Source organism: Cryptomeria japonica, chromosome 6, assembly GCF_030272615.1.
Source record: "Cryptomeria japonica chromosome 6, Sugi_1.0, whole genome shotgun sequence".
NCBI classification, from domain to species: domain Eukaryota; kingdom Viridiplantae; phylum Streptophyta; class Pinopsida; order Cupressales; family Cupressaceae; genus Cryptomeria; species Cryptomeria japonica.
Window position 1 is genome coordinate 101,883,915 of NC_081410.1, and position 19,248 is coordinate 101,903,162.

At 48.3% G+C, this 19,248-nt stretch overlaps 1 protein-coding gene across 1 annotated transcript in view; it reads left to right on the forward strand.

The window, feature by feature from the left end:
• Positions 1-19,248, forward strand: part of LOC131050118 (K(+) efflux antiporter 3, chloroplastic) — a 244,011-nt gene that overhangs the window by 133,660 nt on the left and 91,103 nt on the right.

The window sequence follows — 19,248 nt, forward strand, 5'->3', positions numbered from 1 at the left end:
TGCCATAACTCATTATTACCGACGACAACATAAACATAATATGACAACATAACATAATGATTATTTCCGGCAACATCATCCCCCCCAAGAAAAGAAGTCGTCTCCAGACAACTTGATACAAAATAGAGATGACTTTAAATAGAATTGCTGACGCCAGTCTGTTTGCCCTCTCGGGTGAATAACTTAAGACATAAAGGACATAGCGCAGAATAATGCCGTAAAAATCAGACAAAGTGTATCAAGTGTTCTATTCATAAATAAGTGTGCTTTACAAGTTACATTCCGGAGTATAAAAGGGTACCGAGGGGGTGCGAGCGCCAACCGTCGCACCGCAACTTCCACCCCTCGGTTGCCAACTAACCAAAACAATTACACATAATTAACTAATGTTATTCCTGTGTGCAATAATGCCGCCAACATCATCCCCCCCAAAAAGAAAAGTCGTCTCCAGGCGACTTACAAAAATGGAGATAATGCAACCTATACAAGATATCTGAAAGACTAGGGAGAGGGCTGAGAAAGCGTCCTTGAAGTAGAAGTGTGAGATGGTGGTGTCTGGGTCGCCAAGTGGGCACGAAGCTCATACATCTGCTGAGTGCGTGCAGTCACATCCCGTTCCGCTACGAGGACCTTCTCTAGAGCTGTCTTCACCATGTGTGCTGCCTCCAGTAACTTCTTCTCTTTGGTATCCACTGCCTCTGTCGCGCAGGCCAACTGTGTCTGCTCGGCTGCCAGGCGGGTCTCTACCTCAGCCTTCGCTGTCCGGATCTCAGCTGTCTCTGTGCGGGCCACCTCTAGTTGTGCCAACAACTGCGCCCTCTCGGCTGCCCATGAGGCCTGCTGACTGGCCACCTCTCTCTCCAACGCTACTCGGGAAGCCTCCCTGACTGCAGACTCTTGCTGTGTACGCCTCAATGTATAATAGGCATCTCGGTAGACCTGCTCGATCTCGCAGACAACTGCCGTCACCCGACTCTCCACAACGGGCTGACGCAGCCTCCAGGCCTGGAGCATCTCCTCTGTCTCCGTAGTCGGCCACCCCTGAGACTCAAAGCAGGTAGCAAAGGCTGTCGGGCAGCCCACCCGCATAAACTGTAGGACCTGCTCTAGCTCCACCACCACCTGCTACAATGCTTGCGTCTGGGCGGCGGCCACCACCCGCCTACCCCTCGTTACCATATCAGCCATGTCAGCGAGATAAGTCTCAACATCCTCCCCCGTCTGTGTCGAAGACTGGGAAATCCCTGGTGGAACGGTCACTACTGTATCTTGCTGTGAAGGTACCGCCTCCGCCACTGAAGGTGCACCATCTCCTGGTGCCTGCCCAGAGGTGACCTCCCCTACCTCGTGCCCAACTGTGAGTCCATGTGCCTCCCCTGATGAGTCATCCAAGTGGACTACCTCTGCTCCAGTCTCTCGACACGGTGAGAATACAACAGCTCCCTCCGGCTATGCCAATGTCATCTGAAACCGCTGTGTGAGCCAGCTCTGCATAGCCTCGAGGTCAGCACGCATCTCTGTGACCGGGGGATGGGTCGCTGTCATCGGCTTCTCCAACAACGAAGCAGAGACAGTCACCACAGCGTCACTACCCATGACGTCCAACCGCACGTGAGGCTCGGTATCCTCCACCTCCGTCGGCCCCTGCTCCTCAACGCCCACTACCTGATGCGGTGACTCCTCCGTCCCTGACTCTGCCATGTCCTCGGTAAGTGCCGCTGTGGTTGGGCCCGACGGTGCTCCCTGGTGCTCGTGCTGGAGGGGATCAAGTGCAACAGGCGTATGGCACTGCCCGAAGGCCGGAATACAGGTGCCGCCTACTCCAGATGCTGGTGCAGTCGTGCGCATCGGTAACAGAGGTGGGGCAAACTGGACTCGTACAAGCTCCTCCGTTGCCTGACTGCTATCGTCCTCCTCATCTTCCTCCTCCGAATCCTCCGTGCTGCTGGACTCCCTCCCGCTGTCAGGCTCCCTTGAGGCTGAGGCCCTATCCACTGCCCGTTTCCGCTTCGCGGAAGAGTGCCCAATGTCCAAGTGCCTCCAATACATTATTGGAGGCTCTCCCGCTACCAACGGTCCCTGTGGCCGTACCTCCAACTTGTCCTCCGGCACTACTTCCCGCGTGGCCTCCAGGAATAACCCTATAGCATAATGGGGCATATAGAATGTGCGATGCTGGAGCGTCAAAAACTCATACATACGCTTTGCCAGTAACGCTGCCCAGTCATATACGATGCCATTCATCAGCATAATCTGAGGGAGGGCAATGTCCGACGCCCTACCCGACCCTGTCAATCTGCTCTTGATGACATCCATAATGCATCTCTAGTGACCCTCCGCAACAAAAGTCTTACGGATCTTCGTGGCTCTAGCCACACTGTCCAACTCCGCTGTGGTCAAATTCCGGGAGACTAATTTAATCCACCGCTCCTCCTCTTGTGTCATCTTCTTGGACTTCAAGTCTATTTTCTTGCCCTGGTTGCCCGGAATGCCGAATACCCTCGTGAAATCCCTTGCTTTGAAGGATATAGTGACATCCCTCGGAGGTATTCAAACGTGCTGGTGCATGTATGCCTGTCGAAGGTGTCCACCATGAAGCGTAGGGCACCCTCGTACTCCCGGATAGGGAACACGGGCATCCGAATAGCCCACTCTACTTGTGCCTTCCGGAAGTTTTGCTTTACCAGGTCATTATCGGGGGTGTCCTGCCACCATTTTCGGCATTCCAACCCATTCAGGCCCTCGAAAGTAACATTTTGTGGCGTCACTGTGTTTTTCGCACTTGCGGCAACCTGTGGTGCTTTCTGTTTTTGTTTTTGCCGGGCGTTGGCATCCATGGTGCCGCCTGCAACGCGTACTCCTGAAGCTAAGATCCTAATATTGCTACCTCTATCCTTCTGGCTGCTACTGGAAGAAGCGTGCAGCTGTTTCTTCCAACTCCTCTTCTTGGCTGAATCCATCGATCTCCCTGTAACTAATTTGTTTAGAAAAAATCCACCCTTCGTAACGGCCCTCTGTTTTGGCTGTCGCCGTGCAGCTGCTTGGTCTACCTGTGGCTCTATTCCTCCCTTTGCGCCTGCTGCGCGTAACCCTTGCTGTTTGGTCTACCTGTGGCTGCGTGGGATTGTGCGGCTTGGTCTCCCTCTTTTTCCTTTGGCTGCTGCGCGTGTTGATTGGGCCGTGCGGTGCGTGGGATTGTGCGGCCCCTTTTTCCCTTTGGCTTCTGCGCGTGTTGATTGTGCGGTGCATCCTTTTCCCTGGCTGGTGATGTGCCTTCGACGGTGTGTGGGGTCTTTTCCTTTACCCTTCGCGCCTCGCGGTGTCCGGTGCTGTGCGGTGTGCGGCGTGGTGGCTTCCTCCTATCCTCGGTGTGCGGCGTTCCTTTTTTTTTTTTCCCTTGCGCGGTGTTTTATCCTTGCGGCGGTGTCTTCGTGCGGCGTTTTATCCGTTTTGCACGGCCTTCGGTGGCTCCCACCACACGGTGTGACCACCGCACGATGGTTCCACCATCGATGATTCCACCGCACGGTGGCGCCACCGTCGGTGGTTCCACCGCACGATGGTTCCACCGCACGATGGTTCCACCGTCGATGGTTCCACCGCACGGTGGCTCCACCGTCGGTGGTCCCACCGCACGATGGTTCCACCACACAGTGGTTCCATTGTACGGTGATGCCACCTTTGGTGGGCCCACCGTACGGTGGCTGTTTTTCTCTCTCCTCTTTTTTTTTTCTCAATATATTTTTTCCAAATTTTCTTTTATATATATATTTTTTTCAAATTTTCTTTTATATATTATTTTTTTTTTCAAATTTTCTCAATTTTTAGTAGCGACTGACTGACTGGGGGGTCCCGGTTCCCTCCGTTCATGATAGATCTTCAGTTTCGACCCGTTGATTGCGTCTGGTATCTCCTTCCCGTCCAGCGTCCACAACTTTATCGCCTCGTTCGTATTGACCTCACGTATCCGGAAGGGCCCTAACCATCGGATTTTGAATTTCCCCAGTTTAATTTCGTTCCTCCTGTTGAATTTTAACACCAGCTGTCCGGGAGTAAAATTCATTCGCCGGAGATGCTTGTCGTGCCACACCTTCCGTCTTTGCTGGGTTGTTTCTGTCGCCCACTGAGCCATCATCCTTCGCTCGTCCAATTTGTTCAACGCGTACAACCTCTCCCTCAGGCTTTCCATGTCGCCAAGGCGATTATCGATGGCAATCCGTAGACTCGGTACCATGAATTCAATTGGCACTACGGCTTCTTGTCCATACATTAGCTAGAAGGGAGTCTGTCCAGTAGTTACTTTGTAGGTCGTTCGGTATGCCCAAAGTACTGACGGTAGGCGCTCCTCCCAGTCATCCCTCTCCACTCCGCAAGACTTATATATCACCGACATTATTATTTTATTTGTGGCCTCCGCCTGGCCATTGGCACGTGGGTAGTACGGACTTGAGAATGAGTGAAAAATATTGAAGTCTGATGTCAACCGATGTATGACATGGTTCACGAAGTGGCCTCCCCGGTCAGTGGTCAATTGAATAGGTATACCATATCGCGTAATGATCTGTTCATAAATAAACTTCGCTATGCTTACTGCCGAATTATCCTGGAGGGCCCTTGCCTCCACCCACTTGGTCAAGTATTTTGTCGCAACTATAATGTACCAGCACCGTCGTGTGCAGCTGGCCTTAAGAGGACCCACAAAGTTGAGCCCCCATCGCTCAAAGAGTTCTTGAGCATGCGACGGGTTGAGGGGCATGAAGTCCCGCTTCAGACGTTTGCCCGCTCGTTGGCAAGTGTCGCATCTCACGACCCACTCCCTGGCGTCGTGATATACCGTTGGCCACCATAGTCCTGCGAGAAGCACCTTTTGGGCTATGGTGTCTGGACCCATGTGTCCACCTGCGGGCCCTTCATGTGCCTCCCTTAATACACTCGAAACTTCTTCCTCCATGACACAACGCCTTAATATCTGGTCCGGCCCCATCTTGTAAAGTAACCCGTTGATGAGCGAAAAAATCCTGCTCCTTAATGCGAGCTTTCTTCGTTCCCCTGGAGGCATACCCTCCAGAAATCGGGACGTCGATAGGTACTCACCAATCTTTCTGTACCATGATGGGAGTACGGCTATTTGGAACAAGTGTGCATCCGGAAAATCGTCATTTACTCCCTCTGGGGGTTCCCCCGACTTAATCCGGGATAGCTGGTCGGCTATGACATGGCTTCGCCCTGGTCTCACCACAATTAAAAATGTGAACTCCTGTAGTAGCAATAGCCAACGACTTATCCTGCCCTGTATAATGGGCTTGTTTACTAAATACATGAGTGCCTGGTGGTCTACGTAAAATGTGAATGGTGTGGCCAGGAGGTAATGACGGAATTTCTGTACGGCATAGACCATACCGAGTGCTTCACGTTCTGTGGTACTATAGTTTTTCTCCGCCTTCGAGAGTAGTCTGCTGGCAAAATAAACGGGGTGGTCCAGCCCGTGTCCTTCTACTTGGGCTAATGTAGCCCCGATGGCATAGTTTGAGGCATCTACGTGAATGTGGAATTCCTTATCCCGGTTCGGGTATGCTAGTATGGGCGCTCCCATCAACCTTGTCTTCAGCTCTTCGAAGGCCTTGCTCTGTGGCTCTGCCCAAATGTATGGTTCCCCTTTCCTTGTCAACTTATCCAACGGGTGGGACACCTCAGCGAAGTTCTTGATGAACCTCCTGTAGTACCCCACATGACCAAGGAAGGACTTTACCCCCGTGACGTCCGTTGGAGGTTCCATTTCTACTATTACCCGAATCTTGTCCGGGTCCATTTTCAATCCTTCTTTACACACAATGTGTCCCAGCAATCTTCCCTGTGGTACCATGAATCTACATTTCTTCGGGTTGAGGGCCAACCGTGCCCTCCGACACCTCTCCAGGCATTCTCCGAGAGTTTTTAAGTGGATGTCCTGTTCGCTGTAAATAGACCAATCATCCAGGAATGCTTTGAAGTTCCCCACCGACATCTTGTCGAAGATGTGCAAGATAATGCGCTGAAAGGTGGCAGGCGCGTTGCATAGACCAAAGGGCATTCGGTTGTATGCGTATACACCGTCCTCCACCACGAAAGTTGTTTTCAGCCTATCTTCCTCCGCGATGGATATCTGGTTGTAACCAGAGAATCCATCCATGAAGGAATAGATTTCATGTCCAGCTACTTCCTCCAAGATGCTGTCTGTGAAGGGTATGGGAAACGGGTCTTTAACAGTGACAGTGTTTAGGCACCGGAAGTCTATACAGATCTGGATCTGATTGGCCTCTTTCTTGAGGGAAATCACAATGGGGGACACCGATTCGCTTGTCTGTACTCTGAAGATAATGCCCGCTTCCAACATCCGCTCAATTTCGTCGTTCACCCGTATAGCATAATTTTTGTTCATTCGGTACGACCGCTTCCTCATTGGCTGGGCTCCTGGTACCAATGTTATTCGGTGCACACATAGCTCTGGGGGCACGCCCTTCAAGTCCTTGTATGTCCATGCAAAGACATCCTTGTATTCCAGGAAAATTTTGAAGGCTGCGGCCTTCAACACTGGATTCCAATCATCTCCGACCAGGATGATCTTGGGGTCACTTGTCTCCCCAAGATTCATTTCCTTTAACGTGGCTTCCTGATACTTAATAGGCTCCCCTTTAGGAATTGGTGTGCCGACGCCTCATTCACTGCTGCCTCCCCTTCCTTATACTTGCCATATTCTGGGGGAAATATATCTGGTTCTTCTTCGATGCTCAATACGTTGCACGATGGTGTAAATAGTTCATAATCTCCCATTTGCCAATGGAAGAGGCCATTCAAGGAGTCCCCATCGTCCCCTGAGCATGCCTCCAGTTCTAACACCCCTTCATCACTGGGCTTCATGCGGCATCTATTTCCACCCTCCGCTAACTGGTGTCCCTCGGACTCCGAGTCGGAGGAAGAGGCTAACTCCTTGCTCACCATCTGCGTACGGAGGTCGATTATGTACTTCCTCCCGACGTTTTCCAAAGAAAGGGTATTCCGCTTCTAGTTATGGTTCGCTTTTGCTGCAATGAGCCACCCCCGCCCCAGGATGGCGTCATATCCTTTCTGCTTTAAGGGGATTACCACAAAGTCCGGCACGAATGGCTGCGTGCCGACCATCACCTGCTGGCCCATGAGGGTACCAATGGGTTTAATCCCATGTTGGTTTGCCCCTAGCAGGTTGAACGTAGGGGGCCACAACGTAGGCTTTCCCAATTTTTTCCATGTCGCTTCTGGGAGTACATTTACTCCTGACCCTCCGTCCACAATAGTGTCTGTTACGGTGGTCCCTAGTATACCCATTTCTACCACCGCCGGGTGGCGTCCGCTGTTGACTACCAACAACATGGGGTCGACCGCGGGGCTCGCGATCTCCCTAAACGCGGGGTTGGTTGTGGGGCGCACGACCTCCTTTGTTTTTACTTGTGGGGGTACAGAGTTTAAAATAGCCGTTTTTAGCTGCGGCATACTCTCCAGGAGGTCTTGAATTTTCACCGGTACCTCTACCTGCAAGATTTGCCGTAAGATTTCCTCTTCTCCCTTCGTCCGTGGTGGACTTGCTGTTTGGTGACTGTTTTGTCCTTGTGCGGCCATTTCTTTTGTGATCTCGTCTCTGGCCTCCCGTACTCTCTCGGTCTCTGTGTGGGGATTTGGGTAGGCAATCTTTTTAGCATGTGCCCTTGTGATTGCCAATACTTCTGCCTTCGTAGGTTCTATGTTTAGAAGGTGTACACCAAGCTTCGGGCAATTTGCGTCCTCGTGGTCGCCTGGCCCGCACCATCGGCAGAGGTGCTGAGTGTTGGCTTCCTTCGTACAATCGCGGGCGAAGTGTCCCCATTGATTGCAGGCCCTACATTGAATCATCAGCCGGCCCTTAGCATCGTACTGGATCCGGTTTTTGTTGTTGTTATTGTTATTGTTTCTTCCGCCGCCGCGTCTATTATCCTGGTATCCTCGAGATGATGCCGTTGTGTTAGTCTGCTGGCCCGTACCTGTTGGTGCGGATGTTGTGGCCTGCTCTGTGAACAACACCTGGTTCGGGCTTCGGGTTTTCATATTGTATGGGCACTCCTTGGTGGAGTGTCCCATCATTTGGCAAATCTCACAGAATGCCTTCTTCAGGCAAGTACCCTTTGTGTGTCCATCACTCCTGCAGTCTATACACCATACTTCAGTTTCTTCCGTTTTACTTGTACTCCCTTTCATGGCCTTGAATTCTCTCAGCATTCGTTCCATGTCCTTCTGGAGCGTGTGTACCTTTTTACCCGATTCGCTACTGCTACTGCTCTCTTCGTCAGAATCTTCATCATCGTCAGATGAATATCTATTACTTTTCTTCTTTCTTGATGTTTTGTACTCGCTTTCCAGATCCATTGCCCTGTTGTAGGCGTCGTCATATGACGTCGGGGGTACAATCTTCATTTTTTTTCGTAGGGAGGATTTCAATCCTTCCACGAACCATCGTTTTTTTAAGCCCTCAGCCGGCTGGCTCTCCATTTTACCCAAGAGTTCTTTCAGCCTTCGACTGTATGCCCGTACTATCTCCTTAGTACCTTGCTTGGTACTATATATCTCTATCACAATTTCGTTGTCATCACGAAGCAACCGGAACTCCTCCGTGAATTCCTTCTGTAGGGTAGCCCATGTGGCCACTTTTTGCTTATCTACATCGGAGTACCAATCTATGGCGTCTCCTCGTAATGTGGCTGGGAACTGCTGTACCCAGTCATCGTGGTCTGTTACTCCGTTGGCGGACCAAATGGTCTCACATGTACGGCAGTGCCGTAAGGGGTCTTCCTTGCCGTCCCCTGTGAACTTTGGTAACTTTTGTTTGCTCGCCATCCTTGGTCGTCTTCCTGGAGGCGGTTGTGTCTGTGTTTGTGGCTGTGTCTGTGGCCCTGCGCTGCTACCTCCGGTAGTGTTGGTGGTGTGTCCTGGAGGTACGATGTTTTGCCTGTCGCATGTGGCACCTACACTTGTACTGTTGCCCTCCCCTTCGTTTTGACACGCTCCTACTCCTGCTTCCCGTTGGTGATCTTCACTCCGTGGCGTGAGGGATAAGTTCCTAAACTGATCCTGAGTCTCCTCGACTAGATTTCGCCGTAACCTTGTTTCTTCTAAAAATTCTTCGTGGCTCTGCGTCCTACGATGATCTGGCGACGCATAGAAATTTCTGTCGGCCTCTGCACCTTTTGTGACACCTCCTTGGTTCCCCTCGGGCCCCCCTTCAGTAGGTCGTCCTTCGGCAAGTTGCCTTAGCCTCCATCTACGTTCTACTTGCTGCTCCAGACTCAAAGCCCTCTGCGTGGCCTCCCATTTGTTCGTTTTCGGTTTTCTATTTCTATCTTTATTCAATAGGTTTGGCATTAATTGTTGCACATTTCCATAACTCTCAATTCTTAAATCAAAACATGTCTTTATTAATTCATCTGCTCAAGTACAACTCGTGTCAATGACACTTTTATTTGAAAATAAGAAGTTCACAGTTCAATTCTCTCCTGGCCTGGCGCCATCTCTTTCCGTGTCCTGTCGGCTGTTCTCTTTGTAGCGTTGCAGGATTTGTTGTCGTCGCTCTTCCTGGGCAATCTCCTCCAGGTGGGCCTGCTGTGCCAGCGATGCCTGTGCAAGCAACCGGGGGAGGTGGTTCATTAACCGGTTTACTGCCGGGCTAACCTCCAGCGCTGTCCACACGGCACTTGGTGGGATTTCTGCCTCTGCCGCTTCTCGTCGAACGTATGTCTGAATGGTTACCTGGAGCAAAATTGAAAATTCTCGCGTTGCCGTGTGTTCTCCTGTGTAAAGTTCTGTCCACGTGTCGTCGGCCTTCGGGTTTACTTCACCAATAGGTAGGCCCATTGTGTCTGTGCGCCATCCGTGTCTTCCGTTCCCGAGTTCGTATAGGCAACGACGCCAAATGTTTGCCCTCTCGGGTGAATAACTTAAGACATAAAGGACAGCGCAAAATAATGCCGTAAAAATCAGACAAATTGTATCAGGTGTTCTATTCATAAATAAGTGTGCTCTACAAGTTACATTCCGGAGTATAAAAGGGTACCGAGGGGGTGCGAGCGCCAACCGTCGCACCGCAACTTCCACCCCTCGGTTGCCAACTAACCAAAACAATTACACATAATTAACTAGTGTTATTCCCATGTACAATAATGCCGGCAACACAGTCGAGCCCGGAACTTATAGATCTGCTGCGTCCTCGCTTGAAAACCCTTTTCTGCTACTATCCTATGCTCAAGTGCGGATGCCACCATTATTGCTTACGTTTTTTTTCCCTTGACAGCACAATCCTTCTGTGCCTAAACCAAACTTGTCTGCAAAACACGCTTTACAGTCTCAGCCTCCACCAACTGCTACTCAAATGATACTGTCTCCCTAGCCAATTTGTCCTCCATAGCCACCCGTGCTGCCCTCTCGGCATCCAACTCCTGGGTACGCTGAGCTAAGTCTCACGCTACTACTGCCTCCAACCTGGTGGTCAGCTCCTCCCGAGCCCTCTGTGCATCCACCAAGGCAACCTCACGTCCAGCCGAGACATACTTCGAGTGCCTCAAAGCGTACCATGCATGCCTGGAAGTGGCCACAACCTTCTGGCACAAAGGCTAGGAGACACCTCAAATCTTCCATCACACTCCCCAAAGGAATCCTCCATCACACTCGCCAAAGGCTGATAACTGAACTGAATAACTCTTTGGTGTTGTATGACTTCGTAATGCTTTCCCTCAGACTCTGTTTGTACCTCCAAATCCGTCTCCCTCTACGGCTTATGGCTTCCCCGCCAATGCTTAGCTTCAGGCTTCTTTCTCACAGTACGGGACAACCACAACACTTACCGTGACATCTCTAATGCCCTTCGCCCAACTCCACTAAGTGTACTGTAGCTCAAAAATAAACTGGGGGTCTGGGGTAGCGCCCTAGCGGGGTTGAGGGGCAGCGCCCCTCGCGGGGTCTGGGGGCAGCGCATCATTTACAACCCTCCGAACCACCCGAAAGTCCATGGTGCGCATCATTTCTATGATATTTTAAGATGTCAAAACCCTTCTTCTCCACTCTAATATTTTCAGCGTCCTGGCTCTAGATGTCATCGAATGATTTTTCAGTCTGGTCGTCATTGTTTTTTTTTTTTCCATTGTAATGTCCCCGATGGCACCCCGGCCATACAACCTCCCCGTACGATCAACAATAGCATTGACACCTCTAATCGTACGACCACCTTCCCGTGCGGTCAACACCCCTCCACCGTACGGATCACCCCATACGGAATACACGACCAACCGTCTACCATACACACCGTACGGGCCTCCTTCTGCACGCTGAACATTTAACTACCTCCTGGATGGCTGTGTATGGCTACGTATGCCTTCCTGTGCTTGCGCGCTGCGTTGTTGGGCGGAGTGCGTGTTTGTGTGCCTGTGCGTTTGGGGCTGTTGCGTGTTTTATTTCTTGTGTGGTTTCTACCGCACGGTGGTCCACTGCACAGTGGTCCCACCACCGGTGTTGCCACCGCGCGGTGGCCGCCATTGTTGGTGTTGCCACTGCACGACGGTCCCACCGTATGGTGATTCCACCGTGTTTTTTTTTTTGATGTCGTACGGATATTTTTTTTTCTTCTAAGTGTCCAGATTCAGCTTGAGTTTCGTGCCTCTAGGATCGCCCTTTCTCGGTTTGCCTCGCCCGAGAGTCTCCAACTTCGTTCCCGTGCCTCTCAAGTCGCTTGCCCGGCCTCTCAGGTCCCCTTCCATCCTATCGGGTTCTCCTCCGGACTCTCGGGTGTCCTTCCGGCCTCTCGGGTCCCCTTCGCGCTTCTCGTGGTAGGGTTTCAATTTGGACCCATTGGTGGCAAGTCTATTTTCAATGGCCATCCAAAGACTTGGAACCACCAATTCTACAGGGACCACGGTCTCCTTGCCGTACATAAGAAGAAGAAGAATAATAAATATTTTGAAGGTTGCGGCCTTCCACACAGGGTTCCAATCGTTGCCGACACGAATGATCTTCGGATTATCTACATCACCGAGGTTTGGGGCGTCTCCCTTCCAATATTCTCTGTATTCCGACAGGTACACCTCCTCTGTTGCTTGCTTTGGTTCCTCTACTTCGAGCCTGTAGTTTTGGAACATTTTGTAATCCTCCATCTGCTAGTGGAAGAGCCCGTTCAATGACCCCGTCTCATCCTCGGAGCACTCTCCTAGTTTGAGAATCCCTTCATCGTTGCGCTCCCTGCAGCCTCGTCCTTCGTCCCTCAGGTCGCCTTTTCCTTCACCCTCTGATTTCGAAGATGATGCCAGTTCCTCGCCGACAACCTGGGTCCTCAGATCAATGGTGTACTTCTGCCCCCCTTTCTCCATAGAAAGGGTGTTCTTTTTCCAGTCGTGGTTCACCTTTGCTGTAACCAGCCACCCTCTGCCTAAGAGGGCGTCGTACCCCTTCTTCTTGAGTGGGATTACCACAAAATTAGTATGAAGGGTTGCGTGCCGATGGTGACCGGCTGGGCCATCAGGGTCCGAGTGGTTGATGCCGTGCTGGTCTGCACCTACCAAGTTGAACGTGGGTGGCCATAGTGTTGGCTTCCCCAGCTTCTTCCACGTATCCTCTGGCAGTACATTCACCCTCGAACCTCCGTCCACGATGGTGTCTTTGAGGATAGCCCCGAGAATTCCCATCTCTACTATAGCAGGATGCCGACCACTATTTAAGGCCAACAACATTGGGTCAGCTGAGGGGTTGACCAGAACTTCCGCTCGTGTGGCATGCAAAGGTTCCTGCGCAGTGGTTTGTATGGAACTACAAATGGTGGTTCTTAACTGTGGCATTGTTTCTAGAAGGTCCTTTACCCTTATAGGTACTTCCATCTGCAGTACTTGCCCAATGATGTTATTTTCAGCTTCCGTACGGGATGATGTACTCACCACCTCGTTGTTCCGTCGTTCGACCGTCATCTCAGGTTCAATATTGGCCTTTGCCTCCCGTAATCTCTCCTCCGTATGGGGGTCGGGATAAGTGGCCTTTTTTGTTTGAGCGCGGGTGATCGCCAATACTTCTTTCTCACCAGTCTTCTCAACCTTCTCAATGTTGAGGAGATTAACCCCTGCCTTTGGGGAATTTGCGTCCTCATGGTTGCCTCGCCCACACCATCGGCAGAGGTGCTGAGGGGTGGCTTCCTTCGTGCAATCACGGGCGAAGTGCCCCCACTGATTACAGGCCCTACATTTGATCATTGGTCGGCCCTTGGCGTCATATTAGATATGGCTTCCGTTATTGTTATTGCTGTTATTCCTTCTGCCGCCGCGTCTGTTGTCCCAGTAACCTCCAGATGATGCCGTTGTGTTGGTTTGCTGGGCCGTACCTGCTGGTGCGGATGTTGTGGCCTGCTCAGTGAACAACACTTGGCTCATTTGCGTACTTCGAGTTTTCATGTTGTATGGGCATTCCTTGATGGAGTGTCCCATCACTTGGCAAATCTCACAAAAGGCCTTCTTTGGGCAGGTGCCTTTTGTGTGGCCTTCTTCCTTACAATCAGTGCACCACACCTCTTCGTTTTTACTTGTGCTTCCTTTCATGTTCTTAAATTCCTTCAACATTCGGTGCATATCCTTTTGAAGAGCTTGCACCTTCTTACTTGATGATTCATCACTGTTGCTTTCTCCCGAGGACTCCTCTTCTACAGAGGACTTGTCCTTTTTCTTTCGCGATGTTTTGCCTTCACTTTACAAATCCATCGCGCGGTTGTATGCGTCATCATATGAGGTGGGCGGTACAATTTTCATCTTTCTCCTCACGGATGACCGCAACCCTTCCACGAACCATCTTTTCTTTAGTCCGTCAGTCGGCTGGTTCTCCATCTTCCCCAGTAACTCCTTTAACCGTCGGCTGTATGTTTGCATTGTCTCGTGCTTTCCCTGTTTTGTGCTTAATATCTCCGCCACGATCTCATTATCATCTCGAAGGAGTCGAAACTCCTTCTCGAAAGCTTTCTGTAGTTCATCCCATGTTCCCACCTTTACTTTATCCACATCAGAGTACCAATCAATGGCTACCCCTCTCAGGGTGGCAGGGAACTGCACCACCCAATCCACTTTGTCAACTACCCCGTTGGCTGACCATATTGTCTCACACGCACAGCAGTGCCATATGGGGTCATTGTTGCCATCTCTGTTGAATTTAGGCAACTTCTGTTTGCCCGCCATCGATGGGGGTCGTCTTCCTAGAGGTGGTTGTGGCTGTGTGTGTGCCCCTGTGCCGCTCCCTTCGACGCCGGTGGTGTGTCCTGCGTGGGTGACTGGAGGTACGGTGTTTTGCCTGCCGTGTGTGGCACCTACAACCGTACGGTTGCCCTCCCCTCCGTTCTCACCCGCGCCCACTCCTGGCTCCCTTTGGCGATCCTCACTTTGTGGCGTAAGGGATAAGTTTCTAAACTGATCCCGGGTCTCTTCGACTAGATTCCTCCGTAACCTTGTTTCCTCCAGAATCTCTTCGTGGCTTCTCACCCTACTGTGTTCCGGCGATGCGTAGAAATTTCCCTCGGCTTTTGCACCCTCTGTGACACCTCCTTGGTTCCCTTCGGGCCACCCTTCGGCAAGTCGTCCTACGGCAAGTCGCCTCAGCCTTCGTCTACGTTCTACTTGCTATTCCAGATTCAAGGCCCTCTGCACGGCCTCCCACTCGTCCGTTTCTGCTTTCTTATTTCTATCTTTATTTAATAGGTTGGCCTTTAATTCCCATCAATTTCCATAATTCACAACACATAAACCAAAACACGACTTTATTAATTCATTTCGTTAATACAACTCGTGTCAATATTATGACACCTTTATTTGAATATAGAATGTTCCTTTATCCCTATGGGATTCGGGGTTCAATTCCTTCCTGGCCTCGTGCCATCTGGCTCCGCTTCCCGACGAATGCTTTCTTCGTACTGTTGGAGGATTTGCTGGTGTCGCTCTTCCCGAGCAATCTCCTCTAGGCGAGCTTGTTGTGCCAGCGATGCCTGTGCAAGCAATCGAGGGAGGTGGTTCATCAACCGATTTACTGCCGGGCTAACCTCCAGTGCTGTCCACATGACACTTGGTGGGATGTCAACCTCCGTGGCCTCTCGTCGGATGTAGGTCTCGATGGCTACCTGGAGCAGAATTGAAAATTCCCTCGTTGCAGTGTCTTCTCCGCTGTAGAGCTCTGTTTGCGTGTCGTTGGCCTCTGGATTTATCTCACCAACGGGTAGGCCCATCGTGTCCGTGTGCCATCCGCGTCTTCCATTCCCGAGAATGTCTAGGCAACGGTGCCAAATGTTTGCCACATACGGGTAAACAATTAAATGCAGAAAGTAAATGCACAGAACATAATGGAAATATATTAAATAACCAGTCTCTGTATTAATTCAACAGTCCATGTACATCAAGTGCTTATAATATTACATCAGACACAACTATCATGATGCCACTACGAAGGAATGGTATGCAATATATAATACCCGAAGGGGTGCGACCAACCGTCGCGTCCAACTGCCCTTCGGGACGACTAACCAACTGACTGCCGTAAGTCATTATTACCGACGACAACATAAACATAATATGACAACATAACATAATGATTATTCCCGGCGACATTTAGATCTCATGAACTTCCAAAGAACATTGTCAACAATTGGGATAGCAGATTTCTCAATGTGTTTTGGTAGGAGCTATTCATATTAGCTAGTATGGAGTTGTCCCTGAGCACTAGTTACCACCCACAAACTGATGCATAGACAAAGATTGTAAACAAATGGGTGAATGGTATCTAGGCAATTATGTTGCAAGACAACAAAACGCTTGGATCAGGTGGTTATATATAGGAGAGCATTGTTATAATACTACCTATCACTTGTATGGGTATGATGCTATGTCTTTTGTCAAGTTAGCATTTGATCACAAAAGAGCTCCCAAGGCAAGAGAGTTGATGTAAGATATCCAAGATATCCTTATGTTGCTCAAGAATAATCTGCACCATGCCTAAAATCAACAGAAGACATACATATAAGCATATGGTTGAGAGGACATTTGAAGCTGGTGATTTAGTTTTCTTGCGCGTATAGCCATACAAACAACCTTCATTTAACAAAAGTGGTGCAAAAAGGTTGAGACCTCAATTCTATGGCCCCTTCAGGATTATGAGGAGATTTGGAGAGGTTGTGTTGACGTGTATTTTGTACACGACCAAACACAGAATAAAATACCTAAAGATACCTTATCCTCTCTTGAATAAAGTCTCTGAATGCTGAAGATGTCGTGAAAAGGATCAATCGGGATGACTTCAAGGTTCTTTGTATGTAGGATCTCTACGTGTGGATAAGCTCTCTGTGGTACGATGTGATTTGCTGGAATCACAAGGGGACTTACACTTCAATGACTTGAACGCCTGATTTGCTTTGAATATTGCTGGAACATAGGTTTTTACTAGCTTAGATTTGAAAAAAAGGAAAAAAGACGAGGGCGAGGAAAGGATCTAATCCTAACACTAAGAATGTAAGAGCAATGAATGATCTTTGATGGAATTCTAACTAAGTCTTGTTTTGACATCCCAGGACCATCTCCACAAGGTTAGTGCTATCTTGAAAGGAAAGCTTTATGATGTTCAAATCATCACCGCAGGCATAGACACCATCAAGCTGATGCATATCAATGAAGAAGCGACAATTGAAGTTAAGCTTAAGCTGAATGATTCCAGTTGACTACACAAGGCAAGTCTGCAATCAACAAACTGCTAGTAGTATGGATATACGAATTTCACCATCAATCAAGCACATTTCTTCCACTCATCTAATAACATGAAATCAAATATGAGAAGTATAGAGACCATGCAAATTGTCGAATCGACCCATAAATTTCACCATTTCTTCAATGAAGTTTTACAAGTCTTTTACAACAACATCTTGGCAACAATCTTTGCATTCTTTCTCTACTCTACTCTAATTGCTATTCTATCAACTAGCTAATCACCTTCTAACTACTCTCTATTCGCTAACTTCTTTCTAACTCTATTTCCAACTGCCTTTACAAATGAAGAGCCGGGGCTTATATAGTGCCCACAATACAATTCGATGGCTAAGATCAATTTGAGATCAATGGCCAAGATTCAATAATGAAAACCCTAATTAGGGTTTGTTACAACCATTACATAACATTTAATGCTTGACCAATGATAAAATTGTATTAATTGGACACATGTCTTCTTTGGAAAATTCAACCAATGGATAGCTGGGGTAGGTACATCGAATTTTGTGCCACCTTCCATGAGTTAGGTACATTGAATCTGGACATGCTGAGGTGGACCACACTGACTAGAGATGTGATGACTGGGATGCCACCTCATTTGATACTTGGTTGATACTCAATTTGGTAATGTTGAGAAGTTAGCTTTAATTAACTCTTCTGGAACTATCTGCTTCTTCAATGAACCCTTTGCTCTGACTTCTTGTGTCCTTGATTTGCAAGATGATGATGTACCTCGCCTTGGAATACTGGACTGGAAGACGTCGCCCTTATCCTGATGATACTTGACCGAATAAGGCCGTCCTTGTCGATGCTAGACTGGAGGAAGTCGCCCTTATCCTTGCTTGATCTTCTTGGAGGAGACCGTCCTTGATCTGGCTTGATTTCCCAACTTTCGGGATCTCCATTTGATACCTACACAAAATATTAAAGTTAGTCTTTTGAGCATCAAACCTCAAAGCATGAAATTTAAGACCTTTCAAAGGTAAAACTTAAGATATTAATTTGAAAAAAAGTCATGATAAATCAAGAATTACACATTTTCAAATTAATAATGAATGGAATTTGGATCTGCAAGACTTAGACTTTGGAAAATTGCAATGGGATCACAATAAGTCTTGAATAAGAACTTCAAAAATGATTCTTCATACCTCCTCCTTTGAGTGCTTAACTACAAAACCTTGAAAAAAATGATGAGAGAAGACCGGATTTTGATGGACAAGGCTTAGTTTATAGTCCTCTTTTGGATGAATTACGCCTCCATTAGTCTTCAAAAGAATTTCGCCCTCCTTAGTCTTCAACACTTAGTAGAAATTCGCTCCAAACAAGCTATATTTCACACCTCCAATTTGCTTGCTCTCCAATTTCGCACTTAAAGGAATGACTAAATGATTTGAAATGTGAAGCAACACTCCTCCAATATATAGAGCGCTCACCTTTCACTTACCCATGAGGCCGACCTAGCAAATAAAAGGTGAAATAATAAATAAAACCTCAAAAGGAGTAGGCCGACTTGTCAAATAAAGGCAAAATAATGCCTTGTGCGCTCAACTTTTAATTTTTTAATTATTTAAATTAATTTCAATACCTCTAAGATGTTTATTTTGATTATTTCAAGGTACAAAATTAATTTATTAAATTGAAATGCCTTTAATTTAATGCGAATTTGATTCAATATCTCCAAAGGCCTCAAAGTTAGCAAATTTGGTGAATTTTTTAAGAATATCACGCTCAAATGATGTAAAAATGAAGGATATCACTAATTCCACCCTAGACCCTTGGTGAAGGCCAGAAGCGATTTTTCAATTTTTTGCTCAAGATTAGCATTTTTCAACGTCCAAAACCTCTTCAAGACATTCCAACTAGGCCTTCTCACTGACTTGCAAACTTGGTTTTATCAAATTTTGAGGAAAAAGTATGATTTTGAAGTTTCTCGCCTTGGACCCTTAGCAAAGGTCAGAAGCGATTTTTTATTTTGTGACTAAAATCCTCAATTTTCAAAGGCAATATAATATTCATCAAGTTTCTTGGGGTCCTTTTGGCTTATCTCATCCTTGCCTTAGCACAATTTTGAAGAAAAGTTGTAGTTTTTTGCAAAAATCGCTCTGGGCCTTCAGTGAGGGTTAGGAGCGCTTTTGCAAATTTAAGCTTGTCCATGCCTTGTTGTTTCTCCAAATTATCTTCAACGGATAGAACACACCCTCTTCCATTTATTTTAATCACAAAACTTGTTTTGTCCTTGCAAGAAAATTGTACTTTTAGAATCTAGCTCCGGACCTTCAGTGAGGGTCAGGAGCGCTTTTGCAAATTTAAGCTATTTTCTCTCAACTTTCCCTTTGAAATCACCTTGATAAGGAAGAACTTTCCTTTTTCATGCTATGAATAAATCTTTAAGCCCAACAAGTGATAAAATAATGTGTCTTTCAAGAAAATCGCTCTGGACCTTCAGTGAGGG